Genomic DNA, 20,609 nt, shown 5'->3' with positions numbered 1-20,609 from the left:
ATGACCCTCTTATAACCTATCATCCAGGCAAGTACCCTACTTACTCTCTATGGCATTCCTCTCAACCCTGTATAGCCAGTCTCTTCATCTTTCTTCCCACTCTGCTCTGATGAATCTTTCATAGGTTTCAGCATGGCAGCCTGCATTGGCCATTATTTTGCAAGTTGCCAGGGATAGTTCTAAACACAGCCCTGTCTTAACATGTGCTGTCTGCATAGTCATTCTGTGAGCTAGGCATCGATAGTACCACCTTTTTATAGACTCTAATGACCCGCAGGTGAGGTCACCTAAATTTAGACGGCCAAAAAGATCCCTATGTATTTTGAAAATTAAAATTTAACACTAGCTCACTTCATCTATAATGCATCCTGCTTGAAACATGTGTCTTTTCTCACTCACTGTCCCCTACCCCAGTACCCAACAAACCCAAGATATGCTGTTGAAAGAATCAAAATGAGTGCTTCTTCATGGGCTCAACACAGTGAGGGATATAAACTCAAAAATTCAGTACATGGCTAATGGCTTTCCTATAATAATCTCTCCTTTTCCAGTTCTCACTGCCTTCTTTTTAACTGATAAAATGAAGAATGCTAGATCACAATACAACAGCTTGCAGCTCCAGTGATAACAGAAATTGAAAATATTTAAAAATAAACTCAAGTAATGTGCTTATAATTATTTTGTGAATAAACTTTGCAAAGCTCATGTGATAGAAATCTATTCATTCAACATATGCATTTATATTTGAGTTACTATTTTAAGTGGCCATTTCCCCTACAAAATAACATTTTCAAAAATAAGACAGAATCTCAAAGTATGTAACACAGACTGAGGATAAACGTGATAATCTTCTGCCTGAGTGCTGGGATTACAAGTGTGCACTGCCACACTTGGCTTGTATAAAACATCTTAAAATGCAAGGGACTTTTATTTTCCAAAGACGCAGATCAGCGTTAAATCCGAATTACATTTACTCTTCTAGCCTTTTAAGCTTGCTCTTCTAATCCGCCAATCAGGGCATTTACAATCGCTTCTCAATCTATCTTCCTGAGATTCAGATGAGAAAGAGCACGATTCTTGAAACCCTTCAACACCTGAGTCTGTACTAGCCCAGCTGCACTGAGGGAAGTGACTCATCATTTCTGGGCATCAGTTTTCTTGCCTTCATAAGTTGATTTTAATTGTTTCAGTATCTGCAAAATACTGAAGTTAATGCCTAACTTTAGCGTATTTTAGGATCAAAGGTAGCTTTTAGAATGAATAGCTCAACTTTCTGATAGACATGAAGTGAATATGTATCTTCTATCACTTCCATGGTAGCAAGCAGCCTACATTTCTTTTTAAATTTACCCTTTTGATAAAATGTAATATCTGACACTGGTCTTTCAAATTCATAAACACTAGTTCTATTTAATAAACCATTCAATGTCTAAATTAATTTTGTTTTCATTATTCATTGGAGAAACCTTGGAGCTTGGCATTTAAAAAAAAAAAAACTAATTGCTTCCTTTTCTTACTCTGGCAATTAATTCCAAACATAGACTTACAACATAGAATAAGTTCTACATTAATATTTTAGTGAATAAAAATTATCACATAACATGTGAAATCTCTGTTTCGATGCAGAAAACAGGTTAACAGGTATGAGTCATCAGTTCTGATCTTAACGAAAGCTTAGGAAATGTGTGTTTCAGTTCCAGCAGTTCAGGAGGAGGATGATAAGTAAATAGACCAGAAGATCATGGGGAAAAAAAAGAGTTTGTTTCAGCTTACAGCTTGTAGTCCATTATACAGAAAAGTCACGGCAGGGACCTGAAGGTAGGACCTGCTGCAGAGGCCAGAGATTAATGCTGCTCGCTGGCTTATTCCTTAGCCTGCCTTCTTTTTAATTTTTTTTTATTAAAACAATTCTCTTTTTTTATCGACAATGTATTTTGATTATATTCTTTCCCTTCCCCAAGTACCTTCAGTTAGTGCTCACTACCTTACCCGTCCTAACTCATGCTCTCTCTCTCTTTTCTCACTCTCTCTCCCCACCACCTCCCCTTTTTTGAAACAGGATTTCTCTTTGTAGCCTTGACTGTCCTAGACTCACTTTGTAGGCCAGGCTGGCCTTGAACTCACAAAGATCTGCCTGCCTCTGACTCCCTGAGTGCTGGAACTACAGGCATGTGCCATCATGCCCAGCTTCTTCCTTCTTTTCACCCTTCTCAAAAAAATAAATAAATAAAGCAAAAATCAAAAGTTAAAATAAACAAGTCCCCCTTCCCCAAAGAAACAGAAACAAAATTACAATAAGACAAAATATCACTAATAATAGAAAGTATAATAATAATAATATCAATAATAGAGTTTATTTTGTATTAGCCAAGTACTTCTCAGCATAAAGCATAGTTGATATACCAAATGACACTGCCTTGGAAAAAAATGATTTCCCCTTTCCCAGCAGGTATCAATTAGAAGTAGCTTCTTGGTTAGGGATGGGACTTTGTGCTTACTATCCATTCTCCATGCTGGACATTGTCTGGTTTGAACTTATGCAAGTTTCGTGAATACTGTCATAGTGTCATAGTTCACATGTGCACCCGACGCTGTTTCATGGTAGTCATCCACCAACTCTGACTCTTAAAATCTTTCGGTCTCTCTACTTCCTCTTCTACAAAGATCCCTGAACCTTGAGGGGGAGAGTTTGATAAAGACATCCAGTATATGGCTGAGTACTACAGCAAAAGTCAAAACAAACAAGCCAAAATATAGAAAAAGATAGAAAGAAGAAAGAAAGAAAGAAAGAAAGAAAGAAAGAAAGAAAGAAAGAAAGAAAGAAAGGGAGGAAGGGAGGAAGAAAGGAGGGATGGAGAAAGGGAAGGAAGGAAGGAAGGAAGAAAGGAAGAAAGGAAGGAAGGAAGGAAGGAAGGAAGGAAGGAAGGGAGGGAGGGAGGGAGGGAAAGGAGAGCAAGAAAACCACTAACATTAAAGTATTACCCAGTTGTGGGTCTTTCCGTTAATTACCACCTACTGCAAAAAGTTTCCCTGATGAGGTTCAATGATCCTTTGTTGAATTTCTTCGGTGTCTGTTGTAGTGCTTCCTTGTTCATTCTAAATTATGCTAGTTTGTGCTTGTCTTTCTTTGGTTTCTTTAAGGCAAAAAAAAAAAAAAAGAAAGAAAGAAAGAAAGAAAGAAAGAAAAGAAAGAAAAGAAAAAGAAAAAGAAATCTGTCCAGCTAAAACTAGATCTTTTCCGTATTATTTATCTTCCCAAAGAACCAGGTCTTAGACACACTGAAGCATTATTTTCTATTGAAGTAGTATTTGTATTATTTTCTTTGTCTCTATATTATTAATAGAACTGCTTTTGTTTTTATTTCTCATGACCTACTGAATTTGGGCTTATTTATTCTTGCTTTCCAAAATTCTTGAATTGCATTATTAAGTTATGTATTTTACTCTTTCTGATTTTTTTAACCTACTCACTTGGAGATATAAATTTTCCCTCTTAAAACTGCTTTTAATGTGTTCCAGGGTTTTGTTGTTGTTGTTGTTGTTGTTGTATTGTTTCATTTTCCTTTAGTTCCATGAGTTTTTTATTGCTCTCTTGATTTCATTTTTCAAATATTTATCATTCAATAATGAATTGTTCAGTTATCAGTTTATTCATTTGGTAATATTTTTGTTATTTTATGTTTTATTGTAAAATGGTTGAATTGGGTGCATGAATTTTATTGTTTTACTTTTCCACTCTTATTAAAGTCTATTTTGGTCTATTTTATAGAAGTTTCCATGGATTGTTGAGTAGAATGCATTTGTGTGTGTGTTTTATATTCTATAGATACGTTAGGTCCAGTTGATGTAAAATATCATTTAACTTTGAATTTCTTTGATTTCATTTTGTACAGATAACCTACAAGGAAGGATAAGGGGGGCATTGAAATCACCTATTTTTCAGGATTGGCATTAACCTGTGTCTTTAATTCTAGAGGTACAACTCATTTTTTTTTCTTAGCATGGTGCACCAGAGTTTAGTGCATACATGTTTTTTTTTCATGTTTTATTTATTTATTAATTTATTTTATTTTTTTTTAATTTCATTTTTTTCTTATCAGTTACATTTTATTAACTCTGTATCCCAGCCGTGTCCAGATCCCTCATTCCCTCCCAGTCCCTCCCTCCCTCCCTCATCTCCACCGTGCCCCTTGCCAAGTCCACTGATAGGGGGGACCTCCTCCCCATTCATCTGATCCTGTTTTATCAGGTATCTTCAGGACTGGCTGCAAAGCTCTCCTCTGTGGCCTAACGGGACTGCTCCTCTCTTGGGGGGTGGGGAGGCCAAAGAGCCAGTCATTGAGTTCCTGTTAGAAATAGTCCTTGTTCCCCTCACTATGGGAAACCAATTGGTTACTGAGCTATCACAGGCTACATCTGAGCAGAGGTTCTAGGTTACATTCATACATGGTCCTTGGTTGCATGTCAGTCTCAGAAAAGACCCTGTGCCCAGATATATTTGGTCCTTGTGGAGCTCCTATCCTTTCCTCATCAGACTAACTCCCCTTCTTTCTTATGATTCCCTGTACTCTGCCAAAGGTTTGGTCATGAGTCTTTGCTTTGAAAACACTGCTAGTTAGAGTCTTTCCAATGCGCTCAGTAGACTCCTGTCAATGTTCAATGCGCATCCCATCTGTCTTTCAAAACGAGGATTGATAATCTTACCCCATGTCCGCTCTCTTGATTGTCTTTTTTAGGTGTATAGATTTCATTATGTTTATCATATCTTATAGGTCTATATAAGTGAGTATATACCATGTTTGTCTTTCTCCTTCTGGGAGAAGTTGTGGAGAAAGGGGAACCCTTCTCCACTGCTGGTGGGAATGTAAACTGGTACAACCACTCTGGAAATCTATCTGGCGCTTTCTAAGACAATTAGGAATAGTGCTTCCTCAAGACCCAGCTATACCACTGCTAGGTATATACCCAAAGTTTGCTCAAGTACACAAAAGGGATATTTGCTCAACCATGTTTATAGCAGCTTTATTTGTAATAGCCAGAACCTGGAAACAACCCAGATGTCCATCAACGGAGGAATGGGTACAGAAATTTTGGTATTTTTACACAATGGAATACTACTCAGCAATCAAAAAGGAGGAAATCATGAACTTTGCAGGCAAATGGAGGGATCTAGAAAAGATCATCCTGAGTGAAATATCCCAGAAGGAGAAAGACAAACATGGCATATGCATATATATTTAGTATTGTAATATTCTCTTGATTAGTTGATACCTTGGTCAAATGGCATGCCCTTCTTTGGCTCTTCGATTAGGTTTTGTTTGATTTCTATTTTGTCAAATATTTGGATAGCAACTCCTTTTTGCCTTCTGATCCCATTTGCTTTGAAAACTTTTCTACCCTTTCACTTTAAGGTGGTGCCTGTGTTTAAAGTTAAAGTGAGTTTCTTCTAGACAAAATAAAGATGGATTGTCAGTTCTTAGTTTATTTAGCTAGCTTGTCTTTTGATTAGAGAATTGAGCCCATCAATTTGCACTTTGTATTTCATTGATGATAGCTTCATTTGTTTTCTTTCTAAAGTTTCTTGGTTGTGTTTATTCCTTTCTTCAGTTTGAAGTATTGCTTCCAGTATCTGTATCTGTGGCTTTTGTATCTGTATTTTTCATTGGGGAGGTTTTCTTTTAAGATCTTGTTGAAGATCTGGTTTATGTCATTGACTTGGGATTCTCCTTCCTCATCGATGTCTATTTATTGTTTGAAGATTTAGTCTTTTTACAATGTTCCACATTTCCTGCATGTTCTTTCCTTGCTTTAATTTTGTTCATATTCTTCACTTCTGTTGTTTAATTCCTCTATTTTAGCTTCAACTTTTTTCTACTCTGTATCTTCCACTTAATTCATTCTAGTTGTAAAGTCTAGTCTACTTGGAAGACATTTTCCTGAATTTTCTGGTGGGGTTATTGAACTTTTCAATTCCATCTTCACTTCAGCTCAAGTTCTTGTTAATGTTTCTAACTCATTTCCAAATTCTGATTTCAAATCCTCAATTGTATTCGTCATTTCATTCATCATTGTATTTCCTGATGTCATTCAGGCATTTATTGCTAACCTGCTGAAGTTTAATCAAATGTTTGTTCATGCCTTCTTTAAACTCTTTAAATACTTCAGTGAAGTATGTGATTTTTTTAAAAATTCTGTCCTGATGTTCACCTGGTTATTCTTATTAGAGGGCCCTTTTCTAGGATTTGTAGGACTGACAGGGAGCATGCTATCTTGGCCAATCGTATTTTGTTTTGCTTTTGATGTGGTTTTTACAATAATTTTTAAAATTCTAAGGCCGAGAAGCTCCTCTTGTCTTAACAACTGCAGCGTTATTATAATTGTTGAAATAGGCGAACTAGAAAGCATCACTCATAAAAAAAATCCTGTAGCAAGGATCCCAATTTAACCAAAAGAAGGGTGGAAGAGGATTAAACGATGAGGAAGAGAGAAGCGCATGCTTCCCACCCTGGTGAAAGCTCACAGTTTGAGAGCGGTCCATGAAATAAATAAATATTAATATATTAATATAAATAATAAATATTAACCTATATATATACACAGAGGTATATATGTGTGTGTGTGTATATATATATATATATATATATATACATATATATGTATATATAAATATCAGAATTTGTAGCCATTAGTTTTCCATACGTCTTCCAAATCAAGATTTTGCACTGGATGAAGTAGGGAAGTTGAATGAAATTTGTTTATCCCTGTCTCTATCAATAACCCTCTGAAGTCGGAAAAACCATCTGCATTGTAACTGTATTCATTACTTTTATGTTTCTGTGATACAAAAGCATCACCAAGATAACTTATAAAAGGGAAGGATTTATTTTGGCTTATAGTTGCGGAGGGATAAGCATCCATCATGGCAGAGAAGCATGGTAGCAAGCAGTGGAAATATGATGCTAAGAGCTCGCATGCTTTAAGCAGACAGAGAGACTGAAAGTCCTATAAGACTTGAAGTTCTCAAAGCCTGACTCCAGTGACATACTTCCTCTAATAAGATCACACCACCTAAGCCTTCTGAAAGCACTGCAATCAGCTCGGGACCAAGCATCCAGAGGCCTAATATGGTGGAGTACGCTCTTCACTCAAACTGCCAGAGTGAGTTACCTCCTAATCTCTCTCTACCCCAATGGATCCCCAGAAAGATGAGTCTTTGGCAGCTCATGGGCCTCCTAAAGGTGCTCTTCTATGAGATGAATGTTGACAGAGTAGGCAGAGATGAACTTTGGGTCACATGGATCCAGGTTTCAGGGCAAATTCCAGGCCCTAATATTTTTGCAGTTTGATTCTCACAAGTAATTTGATATTTCCAAAGCTACATTTATTAAATTTTAAATATGAAAAAAGGTACCTCATATATTAAGCATGAGGGTTTTTGGGGCTTGGCACACAGGCTGGGGATGCAGCACAGCTGTAGAGTGCTTCCATGGAATACCCTAGGTTCCATCCCAGAACTGCTTAAGGGGAAAAACATGGCGGGCCTGGCTTCAGTGCTAGCACTGAAACAAACAGTAGGTAGGAATGTTTTCTTTTTCACTAACCTCAGCTCATTTTCAGTTGCTTTCATTGGAAAACAGATGTTTCTCAGTTGCACCATGTAATAATTGGTTTGTGTAATGAACAGTTTGTTTTCATAGAAATGGACATGTTCACTAAATGACCAATAATGGTGTTTGATGTTTTATGTTAAAGTAACCCCACTGGAGAAAACTTAACTTGTCACAAGTAATCAATAAGATAAACAGTAATAAAAACCAAAAAAAAAGAAAAAGAAAGAAAATGATTTTTTTTTTTTTAGTTAAATGAGCATTTGTTGTAAGAGTATTTAGGCAAACCCTGACAGAACCCTCACACACTATCCCTGAAACTAAAATGTAGGCCTGGTCCTACTCCATGACCCAGCAACCTCATAGATGACGTAACATTCATGAGTCTAACAGTCCTCAGTTATAAGACTAGATAAGATCAGCTATTAGGACTCACTCTATTCTGACGGTTTACAACTGGCTTTAATTGGAAGAAACTCAGCCACCAAGATCTTGGAAGTAAATCCCAAGCCTTAAACTTTCCAACAAGTGCAGCTGCTGCCCTTACACATAGCAGCAATTTTTTTTTTCGCCTCTCTTTGTGCAAAAGTTTTACAGAATTGAGTTTGCAAGACCACAGGCAAACCCAGGTCATTTTTCCAAAGTCAAACTGATGGCTGCTGTTAAGCACTAAAAACATCTGGAAAGCCATCTGCTGCCATTCACTAGAGCTCACAGATTCAGTCTATTTGCTGTATGACATACAGTGTCCTAAATAATTATGTGATGGACAGGAGCACCTTGCCTTCATATTTCTCAGAGAAAGAGCACTGCCAGAGAACACTGACTTCACAGTCAGGCTTTAGGTAGGAGCAGAGACATCTGTTAAGAGGGTCGATGACTATTATTTAAAAGCAGAAAGTGATATTTCAAATCAGAATAAAAATTAATGAATATGTGTATTATAAGAGCATGCCAGACTGATGACTTTCCTTTTGCCTGAAATGCTGCCACACCTGTTTTTGCTTCTTGTTTTTCATTTATTTATTTTTTTTAAAGTTGGATTAAAAGGAAATTTCTTTTTTTAATTTTTTAATTTTGTATTAATTACAGTTTATTCACTTTGTATCCCAGCTATAGCCCCCTCCCTAATCCCTCCAAATCCCACCAACCTTCTCTCATCTCCTCCCATGCCCCTCTCCAAGTCCACTGACAGGGAAGGTCCTCCTCCACTTCCCTCTGACCCTAGCCCTCGGGTATAATCAGGTCTGGTTGCATTGCCTTCCTTTGTGGCCACACACACAGGGGGAGTTGATCAAAGAGCCAGCCACTGACTGAGTTCATGTCAGAGACAGTGCCTGTTCCCCTTACTTGGAAAACCAACTGGAGACTGAGCTTCCATGGGCTACATCTGTGCAGGAGTTCTAGGTTATCTCCATGCATGGTCCTGGGTTGGATTATCAGTCTCAGAAAAGGCTCCTGTGCCCAGATGCTTTGGTTCTGTTGGTCTCCTTGTGGAGCTCCTATTCCATCTAGGTCTTTCTATCTTCACCTTCTTTCATAAGATTCTCTGAGCTCTGCCCAAAGTTTGGCAATGAGCCTCAGCATCTGCTTTGATACCCTGCTGAGGAGAGTCTTTCAGAGGTCCTCTGTAGTAGGCTCCTGTCCTATTCCCTGTTTTCTCCCTCTTCCAATGTTCTTCCTGTTTGCCTATCTGAGTAAGGATTGATCATCTTTTTATCACCCTGCCCAAGATTTATTTATTATTTATACAGTACTCTGCCTACGTGTGTGCCTGTATACCAGGAGAGAGCACCGGATCTCGTTATAGGTGGTTGTGAGCCACCATGTGGTTACTGAGAATTGAACTCAGGACCTTTGGAAGAACAACCTGTGCTCTTAACCTCTGAGCCATCTCTCCGTGGGTTGATCATCTTATCCAGGGTCCTCCTTCTTGCCCAGTTTCTTTAGGTTAACAGATTTTAGTATGTTTATCCTATATTATATGTCTAATATCCACTTATAAGTAAGTATATACCATGTGTATCTTTCTGCTTCTGGGTTACTTCATTCAGTATGATCTTTTCTAGTTCCCACCATTTGCCTGCAAATTTCATGATTTCCTTGTTTTCAATTGCTGAGTAATTAATTCCATTGTGTAAATAGAATCCATTGTGTAAATGGTAGCCATTCTTCCATTGAGGGATATCTGGGTTGTTTCCAGGTTCTGGCTATTACAAATAAAGCTGCTACGAACATGGTTGAACAAATGTCCTTGTTGTATACTTGAGCATATTTTGGATACATGCCTAGGAGTGGTATAGCTGGATCTTGAGGAAGCGCTATTCCTAATTGTCTGAGAAACCACCAGATTGATTTCCAAAGTGGTTGTACAAGTTTACATTCCCACCAGCAATGGAGGAGGGTTCCCTTTCTCCACATCCTCTCCAGCATATATTGTCACTTGAGTATTCGATCTTAGTCATTCTGATGAGTGTAAGGTGAAATCTCAGGGCTGTTTTGATTTGCATTTCCCTGATGACTAAGAACATTGAGCATTTCTTTACCTGTTTCTCTGCCTTTCGATATTTCTCTGCTGAGAATTCTCTGTTTAGCTCTGTACTCCATTTTTAATTGGATTACTTGATTTGTTACTGTTTAACTTCTTGAGTTCTTTATATATTCTGGATATTAGCCCTCTGTCAGATATAGGGTTGGTGAAGATGCTTTCCCAGTCTGTAGGCTGTTGTTTTGTTCTGATGACAGTGTCCTTTGCTTTATAGAAGCTTTTCAGTTTCATTAGTTCCCATTTATTGATCATTGATCTTAGATCCTGTTTTGTTGGTGTTCTGTTCAGGAAGTTGTCTCCTATGCAAATGAGTTCTAGGTTCTTCCCCACTTTTTCTTCTAACCATTTTAGTGTGTCTGGTTTTATATTGAGGTCTTTGATTCACTTGGACTTTAGTTTTGTGCAGGGTGATAAATATTGATTGATTTGCATTTTTCTACATGTAGACATCCAGTTAGGCCAGCACTATTTGTTGAAGATGCTATTTTGTTTTGTTTTTTTCATTGTATGGTTTGGCTTCTTGGTCAAAAATCAAGTATCTGTAGGTGTGTGGGTTTATTTCTGGGTCTTCTATTCGATTTCATTGGTCCATAATTCTGTTTCTATGCCAGCACCATGAAGTTTTTATTACTATTGCTCTGTGGTACAGCTTGAGATCAGGGATAGAGATACCTCCAGATGATCCGTTGTACAGGATTGATTTAGCAATTCTGGGGGTTTTGTTTTTCTATATGAAGTTGAGAATTATTCTTTCAAGGTCTGTAAAGAAACATGTTGTATTTTTGTGGGAATTGCAATGTATCTGTAGATTGCTTTTGTCAGGACGGCCATTTTCACTGTTAATCCTACCCATCCATGAGCACGGGAGATCTTTCCATCTTCTGAGATCTTCTTCAGTTTCTTTCTTCAGAGACTTGAAGTTTTGTTCTTTTCTTTTTTTATGTAAAAGCAAAGAGTGTTTATTCTGCGAAGAACCCCAGCATGCTGGGGTCACCATCTTCAAAATGGTGGTGACCCTGAGGGGAGCATGGAGGCCTCTTTTAAAGCCAGAAAGGGGGATTCCTACTGCGGCTATGTGACCTCAATTAGGATTGGCTGGTGCCCATGGAGGCTATGTTACTCTGATTGGGATTGGCTGGCTATTTGAAATTAAGTCTTCTCATTCCCCCCTCAAATAGGATTCCATCTCACATCCTTGAGATGGGTCCAAGGGCTGGTATTGAGACTTTAACACCATGAGTTGGACCATGGGGACCTGATTTTTAACATGTTATTTTTTTTCCTCAGTGTTAGGCATAATCATGCAAGAGGCACAAAGCATGACCAGGAAAAACTGAACTTAAGGGCCTATTTTCTGGTATGTCAGTTGGCATTATAGGAACCCACTTGTCCCTTATTCTAGGGAGCCCCCTTTGATGTAGCATTTCAGCCTGCTAGGTGGGATAATGGAGGGTGTTTTCTCTTCTGTAATTTTTCCCAGCTTACATTAGGGCAATGTTACTTGGGCCTGGGAAGGCTGAAAGGCTATTCAAAGGGTAGTCAATGGGGCACTTATCAAAAGCATCTGGTTAGTGATCCAGTTGAAGAGACATGTAGCAATCACATCAGCTGGACTGTTTTACATCAGCTTTCGGCAAGTCCAGATCAGCAGCTTGAAATCCACAGGTGATCCCTGAATGGAGTTTGTCAGCCAGGTAAAACTCTGGCAAGACAAATACAGACTAGGAACAGATTAAAATTTTTCTAGTGTTTGGAGAAAGTGAGGTCTAGTTTTAGGACATGGTAGTCTGATAGGATACAAAGGATTATTTTGATCTTCTTGTATCTGTTGAGGCTTGCTGATTATGTGGTCAGTTTTTGAGAAGGTTCCATGAGGTGCTGAAAAGAAGGTGTAGTCTTTTGAGTTTGGGTGAAAAGTTCTGTAGACATATATTAGGTCCATTTGATTTAGAACCTCTGTAAGTATCATTATTTCCCAATATAGCTTCTGTCTAAATGATCTGTCCCTTACTGAGAGTGGAGTGTTTAAGTCTACCACTATTAAGGTGTTGGGATTGATGTGTGATTTAAGCTTTAATAAAATGTTTCATTTACGAATGCAGATGCTATTGTATTTGGTGCAAAGATGTTCAGGATTGTGATGTCTTCCTAGTGGATTTTTCCTTTGATGAGAATTAAGTACCCCTCCTCATATTTTTGTTTAATTTTTATTGAATGCCCAATTTATTAACTACTAGGATAGCTACCCTAGCTTTCTTTCTGGGTCCTTTTGCTTGAAAAACATTTTTCCAGCCTTTTACTCAGAGGTTGTGTTTATCTTTGTTGCAGAGGTGTGTTTCTTGGATGCAGCAGAATGTTGGATCCTGTTTCCCCAACCATTCTGTTAGTGTGAGTCTTTTTTTTAAACTTTTATTAGTTACCCTTTATTCACTTTGTATCCCCCCGTAAGCCCCTCTCTCCTCCCCTCCTAATCCCACCTTCCCTCCCCCTTCTTCACGCATGCCCTTCCCCAAGTCCACTGATAGGGGAGGTCCCCCTCTCCTTCCTTCTGATTTTAGTCTATCAAATCTCATCAGAAGTGGCTGCATTGTCAACTTCTGTGGCCTGGTAAGGCTGCTCCCCCTTCAGTGGGAGGTGATCAAAGAGCAGGTCAATCAGTTTATGTCAGACACAGTCCCTCTTCCCATTACTATGGAACCCACTTCAACACCGAACTGCCATGGGCCACATCTGTGCAGAGGTTCTAGGTTATCTCCATGCGTGGTACTTGGTTGGAGTATGAGTCTCTGGAAAGACCCCTGTGTTCAAATTTTCTGGTTCTGTTGCTCTCCTTGTGGAGTTCCTGTCTGAGTCTTTTTATTGGAGAGCTGAGTCCACTAATGTTGATAGATAATAATGACCAGTGAATTAGCATTCCTTTTATTATGGAGTTGGTGGTGTTACTGTGTTTCTATGCTTGTTTTCTTCATCTTTTCATTTAAAGGAGACCAGATCCTCTCATTTCCCCTTGGTGTTGATGACTCCTTTCTCCTCATTCTTTTACTTCAACTTATAGCCTCTTTATTTCTCATTTAGGCAACTCATTTTTTTGTCACTATTTTGTCTAGTTGTGATTTATTGTTCTCTTATTACCCGATATTTTAAATATAAATTATGATTCAATAGATAAACTTTTGTCAAAAAATAAACAAAATATTGACCTTGTAACTAAAATTTAAAATTGTCAAGTATGATGTCAACCTAAGTCCTAAATATTATTTTCTTTTTTGAATCTTACTACATTTCATTCCATGACTGATACTGTTGTATCAAAGTGCTTCGCTGTGCATTATGGAATGAAAATGTCCTGCCTCCCTCCATAGTTAGCAGACATTCATAATGCACTTACACCCTCACCCTACATTTTGCTTCAGATTCTACAGTAGCCTTCATTGCTTAAAGCAAAGGTTTTCTAACTTGATGCATACAAGAATAACATCAGGAGCTTTGCAGTATATAGTTCTCAAGATTGGAGCTGTAGTTCAGTGATAAGTACACATCTAGCAGGCTTGAAGCCCTGGGTTTGATCTCTAAGCAATAGAGCCGTGAATATATGCACACGCGTGCACACACACACACATGCACACACACACGCGTGCACGCGCATGCATACACATTAATGAACACATCCACATTCACACACAGTAACTTCTCAAACCAAACCTTCCTGGGACTCTCAGGCTGACCAGTGGTTCTGGGATGCCCAGCCCACAAGGCTGAGGCTCTTTGATTGCTGGAAACACCTTCGTTTCTACCTTCTCTCTGTCCCCCTTCCTCTCCTGTGGATGTCTTCCTCGTTCCATCTATGTCCCCGGCATCTAGCATTTCACTTAGAAAATGAACAGCTCCCCATAATTATTTCTAAATGGAGAAAGGAAGCACTCACTGTTCAACAATATTGTGTCTGTTTTGTTAAAACCAGAAACTCGCAACATTTTAACAACTCCCTTAAATGAATGCACCAGTTGTACTTAGGCTGAAAAAAAAAAAAACAATGCAGCATGAAGCTCATTCAGCTTTTAGCTCTGATGAACATTTATTTCTGTTTCTACTGTGAAGAGAAAATTCCAATTTATGACTATTATGATTATTGTGAAGATGATTCATAAACATGTAGGTATCTGAATAAAAAAAAAAAACACAACAATTGGCTTGCCTTTAATTTCAGAGCTGTTGATTTACAGAGGTGCGATTCCCTGGGCGCTTTCACTAGTTAGACATGAGAGTGCTTTGTCCATCCGTCACAGCACATTGCTGTTGTCAGGTGTGGTCATTCTTTACAGGCTTCACTTAAAATGGAATCTCACAATCCCCTCTTCGAGGTTGTTGGACTTGTTATCAAGTGAGAATCCAGATAAAAACTCAGTTACTGAGGTCCTGTGTATAACAACTCAGAGAACTGAAGTTAGAGGAACCAGCAGATTTCTTATCTCTGTTTTGGCTCTAGTGGCTGGGAGCACTAGTGCATCCATGTTGACTCAGATACAATAGCACATTCATATTGACAGCGCCCTTGGCTCTACCTAGATACTTTCCTTCCTCACCCAACTCTCCCATGTTCATCCTGTAGATTTCAGCATTGAAGCTGCATTTTTACAGTAAGCCTATGTCTCTCTGGCCCAACTCCACAGTGTATCAAATATATGCAGTCCACCAAGCATGGGGGTACATGCATGTAGCCCTAGAACATGAAAAGATGAAGCAGCAAGTTCACAAGTATGAGGCCAGCAGGGACTTCATAAGGAAGTTCTAGGCTAGGCATTATTATGTAGCAAGACCTTGTCTCACAAAGAATTTTAAATAAAGTAAAATTATACTGTACATTTATCAATTCATTTCTCCATTTGCCCATGAGTTCTTGGAAGGATAAATGCTATAACTTTTCACATTTACTTCTAAGGTCTAGAATACAATGTGCAACAAAATACACATGTGTTAAGTAAGCAATTTGCCAAGTTAGTTAATAGATTATTTGTATTTATTTAATATCGAACACTGATTATAACTACAGTGTACGTGTTACAAAAATGTTACCTGTTTGTTTTGATGCCTTTAAATCCTGGGACTCCACATAGTGTTTGGTTTAATTTCAACACAGAAATAAATTGTACAGAATGCAAGGTGAGGAAGAGTGGTAATCAGTGCAGCCAATCCTGGCTCTCCCTGAATCATCATCATGTTCATGTTATGATGACTTTCTGAAGCCAGAAAGTCTGGCTTTTTCCAGATCTGAATGAGCTGATTTCTACACCAAAGACTTTACAAATTCACAAGTAAAGTCTTCATAGTTCAAGCAAAATACCAGCTGCAATGATAAATATGTGTCTAGTTTAACTCCCAGGCTATAACTAAAGTTTCATGATAATAATGATATAAAATAATAAATAAACACATAAAATAAAATAAATAAAACTTGATCCACTCATCATCACTGTATTCTAAATGAAGCTAAGACAGAAGAAGGAAATAGATGACTTGTGCCCAGTGGTCATGGCAGGAGCTTGGTGGTCAGATCAGGTGGAATTCATGCCAAGTGCTCAGGGCAGGTTCAGAGTCCACACCGTCATCTGCCGTCCACATGTTATTGTCCATCCATTAATCAGAGCCACCTGGGTCTCATAAAAATGGACAAACACCATTGAAGACCATCAAAAGATATCAACTACAATCCCTCAAATTTGGGTATGTATCACTTTGGGATGTATTACTCGTAAGCTGTGAAAATAAATACTATACCTCCAGTTTAGTTGCCTCTGGGTCAAGGCTTACAAGATCTATGAAGACTATGCAGTGTTAGTTCTTAATCAAATTCAAACTGCCATGGAGCTTCCCCTTTCAAATAACTTGGCAGTCAGTCCATCTATGCTTATGAAGAGCATGTCATAGTTCGTTAAGTAGCCCATCCATACTTCTAGTTAGAGTAAAGCCGAAAGCAAATACGGGAGAACAACTATGAAAACCTTTAAAATTGTTTCTCAACGCCTCTAGGAGTGCTGCTTAGTAGAAGAAATTTAGGAAAGATGACTTGGGAGCTTTGAAGAACTTGTAGAGAGATGTGAAGACCATGTTTTCTGGATAGTTTTATGTCAACTTAACACAAACTAAAGTCATCTGAGAGGAGGAAACCTCAGTTAAGAAAATGCCTTCATAAAGTCAGGCTGTAGGCAACCCTGTAGGGCATTTTTCTTAGTTATTTCTGGGGGAGGGCCCAGCCCATTGTGGGTGATGCCTTCTCTGAGCTGTTGGTCCTGGGCTGTATAAAAAAGCAGGGTGAGCAAGCCATGGGGAGCAAGCCAGCAAGCAGCACCCCTCCGTGGCCTCTGCTCCCATCTCCTGCTTGACTTTCTGCCCTCACTGCTTTTGATAATGAAATGGTATACGGAGCTGTGAGCACAATAAACCCTTTCTTCCCTAAGTTGCTTCTTTTGACATGGTGTTTCATCACAGCAGGAGTAACCCTAAGACACCCTGGGGCAGGATATTCTTGACACATTTGTGAACTGGAAATAGGTTAAGGAAGGTAGAGAGAGAAGAGAGTGATACACAAGGATGAAATAGGAACCATGGACGGAGGCCGCATGAACCATGTGAGTAGTTTGGGTTTTAAAGCAGGCACCTCAGCACACCTTTGTAATCCCAGCTCTCTGGGAGTCTGAGGTCAGATTACAAACCCAGTTAAAGGCCAGCCTATACAACATAGCAAGACATACTCATAACAAATAATTGATAAAATAATAATAATAATAATGAGTTCTCTTTTTATTTTATGCATAGTTTTATTAGGTTAACAGATGAATATATCATCTCAACAACTGAAAAATGTGGCAGTATATCATTAATCAGTTTACAGATAGGAGGGACAGATAGGAGAAACTGGCAGATGTGACAATGTTTATAGAACCACTATAAATCATTGTCCTGTTAAATCCTAGAAAAAGAAATATTAGTTCTTTTTTAATAATTGTGGAAATTTAATAATTATTTCTGAAACCACGTGTCTCATTTTAAATTTTTTATTGTTATCGTTTTATTACAATTTATTCACTTTGTATCTCAGATGTAGTCCCCTCCCTAGTCTCCTCTCAGTACCACCCTCCCTCGCTCACCTCTCCCTATGCCCCTCCCATAGTCCACTGATAGGAGAGGTCCTCCTTCCCTTCTCTCTGACCCTAGCTATCAGGGTCTCATTAGGACTGGTGTCATTGTCTTCCTCTTCCTCTATGGCCTGGAAAGGCTGCAACCCCCCCCCCCAGGAGGAGGTGATTAGAGAGCCTGCCACTGAGTTCATGACAGAGAAAGTGCCTGCTCCCCTTATGAGGGAACCAACTTGGAAATATAGGCTATGGGCTACATCTGATCTGGGGGTTTAGGTCCTCTCCATGCATTGTCCTTGGCTGGAGCATCATTCTCTTTAATAATGAATTCTTATTTTTTAGTACTGGTTTCTGGGATATCACTGAGGAGTTCTAAAGACCGAATTTTAAGGTCTAGCTCAGGCTAACCTTGAGCTAGTGATCTCCCTGTTTAGCCTCTCTAATGCCAGGATTAGAGGATTTCAGGTGCCTGCAGTTGACCTGGCTCCAACCTGCTGATCTTTAAGCTTCTGTTTTCAAGGTCTAAGGGGGGTAAGCAAGAAAAGCATCTCTAAGGAAATTTTAAATAAGCTAAGGACACTCACTGTCTTGCTTGCCCTCTTTCTTATACTTGCTAAATATTTTATTCCCCCAGCTTCACTTAGATGCAAAGGTCAATTTTAATTTATTTATTATTGGTTTGCTTTTCTGAAGACTGAAATAAGATCAGGATTTATTTACAATAAGCACTGACTGTCATTCTGTGATCCTGAAACTCAAAGTAAAAAATTATTTAAAATTTTCCTGCCTTGACTTTTTTAATTATGATTAGTGTTCTGTTTTGGGAAAAGCTAGAGGTAGGGGGATTAGATGATACATGTAGAACTTTTGAACAGCTGACATTTCAATAAATATTTCCCAATTTTGTGAGAAATTAAGTTTGCTGATGAAAACATGTCTCCTGTGTCATTACCATAGCCTCACAAAAATGAATGTCCATGGTTATTTACCAGACGTTGCAATTTTATATGTATTTAGGATCTGATCTAATAGTTTGGCCTAGGTAAAACCTAGTTATTATATCAAAAAGTTAAGAGTTATCAAACCAAGCTACATTGCTTCTGACAAAAGGCTTTAATATTTGAGGGTGACTGACTTTTATTTCAAAGCCAGTCAAGATTTCACAGAGAGTACTTAAGCAATGTGACGTGTGTGAAAAATCACCAGTGTTCCTGTTCCGTGCTAATTTTAACATGCCCATATACATGTGTGCATATACACATAGGGAACTCCTAACCACAGCCCCTACAGTGCAAGGCTCCCAGACAGAGGGAACCCAGTCTGTGCTTTAGGGTCATTGTTGTGTTCCTGTAGAGCCACTGCCTACACGCCTGAACACCCTTCAGTGGTAAGTTAGCCAGCTGCTTGCTACCTCCTTGCAAGATGACGGTCAGAGGAGGAGGAAAGGAGGGACATAAGGGGAGAGAAGATGAAAGAGAGGGGGAAGAAGAAGAAGAAGGAGAGAGAGAGACCGGTTCAGTCAAAGGCTTTTATTATCAAGGTGTTTCAATACTCGAGTGTGGCTGTACAGATATTTTTAAAAGGACTCAGTACTAATTCAGACATCTTCAAGTTTAAGTAGAAAAATAACTCCTCAGGAGTCAGTGGGGGAAAAATACCCATATAGATGTAAGAGAACCTCTTAGGCAAGTGTTGCCTTTAAAAACCAAAAACCAAAAAACAAAACAAAACAAACAAACAAACAAAAAAAAAAACAAGACAAAACAAAACTTGATTTACAGAAATTACGGGTGTGTGCTTCACAGCTAGTGAGTTTCTTGCAATTATTCTCCTTGAAATAAGGAACTTGGGACTTATCAAATAAATACTCTTTTAAACAAAAATTACAGCGCATTTCAAATTGCTTAAGTCACATTTCTATTTAATACTGAGCATATTTAAATGAAGATGAGCTAAAAGGTTTGGTAGCTATGGCAACATGATGTGAAAATATACCATGCCATTCAAGTCTATTAGAAAAAAAAAAAAGAAATTATCATTCCAAAGGTTTTTGTTGTACTTTGAATACTGACTGCAGAGGAGGAAAAATAGAAAGGAGAAGAGTCTTGAAGAATATGGAATATATTTAATATTTATTAGAAAAATACAGACTTGAAAATAATGTGATATAAATTCTAAATCAACTTCACTAAAAGCAAACTTGATGCTAAGATAACAATATGGGAAAGAAACAGATAACAAATTGCTTCTTTACAAAAGTGTGTTAAATTTAATTCTTCTAAGAGTCTTGAAATAGGAATATCAGAATGTCTTTATCATTTAAATGGGTTACTTTTGAAGCACATAATTTATGATTATTGATCTAAGAAACAAAATTCCTAAATCACAACTTTACACAACCAAGTTAGATGTATGGATCAATCTGTTATTTAGAGCACATAGAATCAAAAATGGAAATCATCCAAATTATATTCATTAAAATCCAAGCTACCATTTGAGATATGTTTGAAACTTGTTTCTATGCAAGCAATATATATCTTGATGTTTATCTTTCTTATAGTAATAGGATAACACTACACGCATTTGACTGCAGACTGAGAGCTTACTTGCTTTGATTAGAGGCACTTGATCATGGCTTCAGCTCCCTGCCCCATTTCCAAGGATGTGTTTTGTGATCCATCAAAGCTTAAATCCATCACATGAACTTAAAAACAAACATAAGACACAAAAGCCCCTGTAGCAATCTGTGTGCTGGAAAGGATACTCAGTGTGGCATGACCTAAAAAATGTTAAGAGTTAGACCTGTTAGATCTGACAAAATGTCAGAGTTGTCAGGTAAAGGTGGTAAGAAAGCTGAGGTAAAATAACTATATTCACTGATAATTATCTTTTTTAATTCTAATGTTTTAGGTAGTTGTTAAGTTTTTAAGAACTGAATTCTTACAAGTAGTTTTATATTACTTTCCTGTTTTCTCCTCCTCCTTCTTTCTTCCCCTTCGCTCGTTCCTTTCATCCTTATCTTCCTTCCCTTCCTCTCCTTTTCCCACTTCTGCTTCCTCAAAGATATTCAGAGTTTACCTTTGTGTGTACTTGGTGTGACCTTTATCTCAAAATATATTATCTCAAACTATATTGAAGTTAAACACTGAGTAGCTGTAATCTTAGCTACGTGGAAAGGGAGCTCTTTATGCACTGCTGAACATGTCCTTAACAGTCACTGCATTTGCTACACTGCCTTCCACTGATGTCAAAAGGAACAGCTATGTTCGCTGTGGAATCACTTTGTTTTCATCATGACCCTGCAATCAAATATGACTACAG

At 38.2% G+C, this 20,609-nt stretch overlaps 1 protein-coding gene across 6 annotated transcripts in view; it reads left to right on the top strand.

Moving 5' to 3' along the window:
- Positions 1-20,609, top strand: part of B3galt1 (beta-1,3-galactosyltransferase 1) — a 561,105-nt gene that overhangs the window by 374,207 nt on the left and 166,289 nt on the right. Inside the window, exon 1 of one of the 6 annotated variants that reach the window (XM_055600193.1) lies at positions 12,494-12,543. The exons of 4 other annotated variants lie outside the window; for them this stretch is intronic. The gene's annotated coding sequence lies outside the window, so the exon portion shown is untranslated. Of the gene's footprint in view, positions 1-12,493; positions 12,544-20,609 lie in introns of those variants that run through there. One more of the 6 variants, XM_055600195.1, reaches the window with a different exon arrangement.

This window comes from Psammomys obesus, unplaced genomic scaffold (assembly GCF_907164565.1).
Source record: "Psammomys obesus unplaced genomic scaffold, mPsaObe1.curated_primary_1811, whole genome shotgun sequence".
NCBI lineage: Eukaryota > Metazoa > Chordata > Mammalia > Rodentia > Muridae > Psammomys > Psammomys obesus.
The sequence above is the reverse complement of the archived record's forward strand: the minus strand, read 5'-3'. Positions and strand labels throughout refer to the sequence as shown.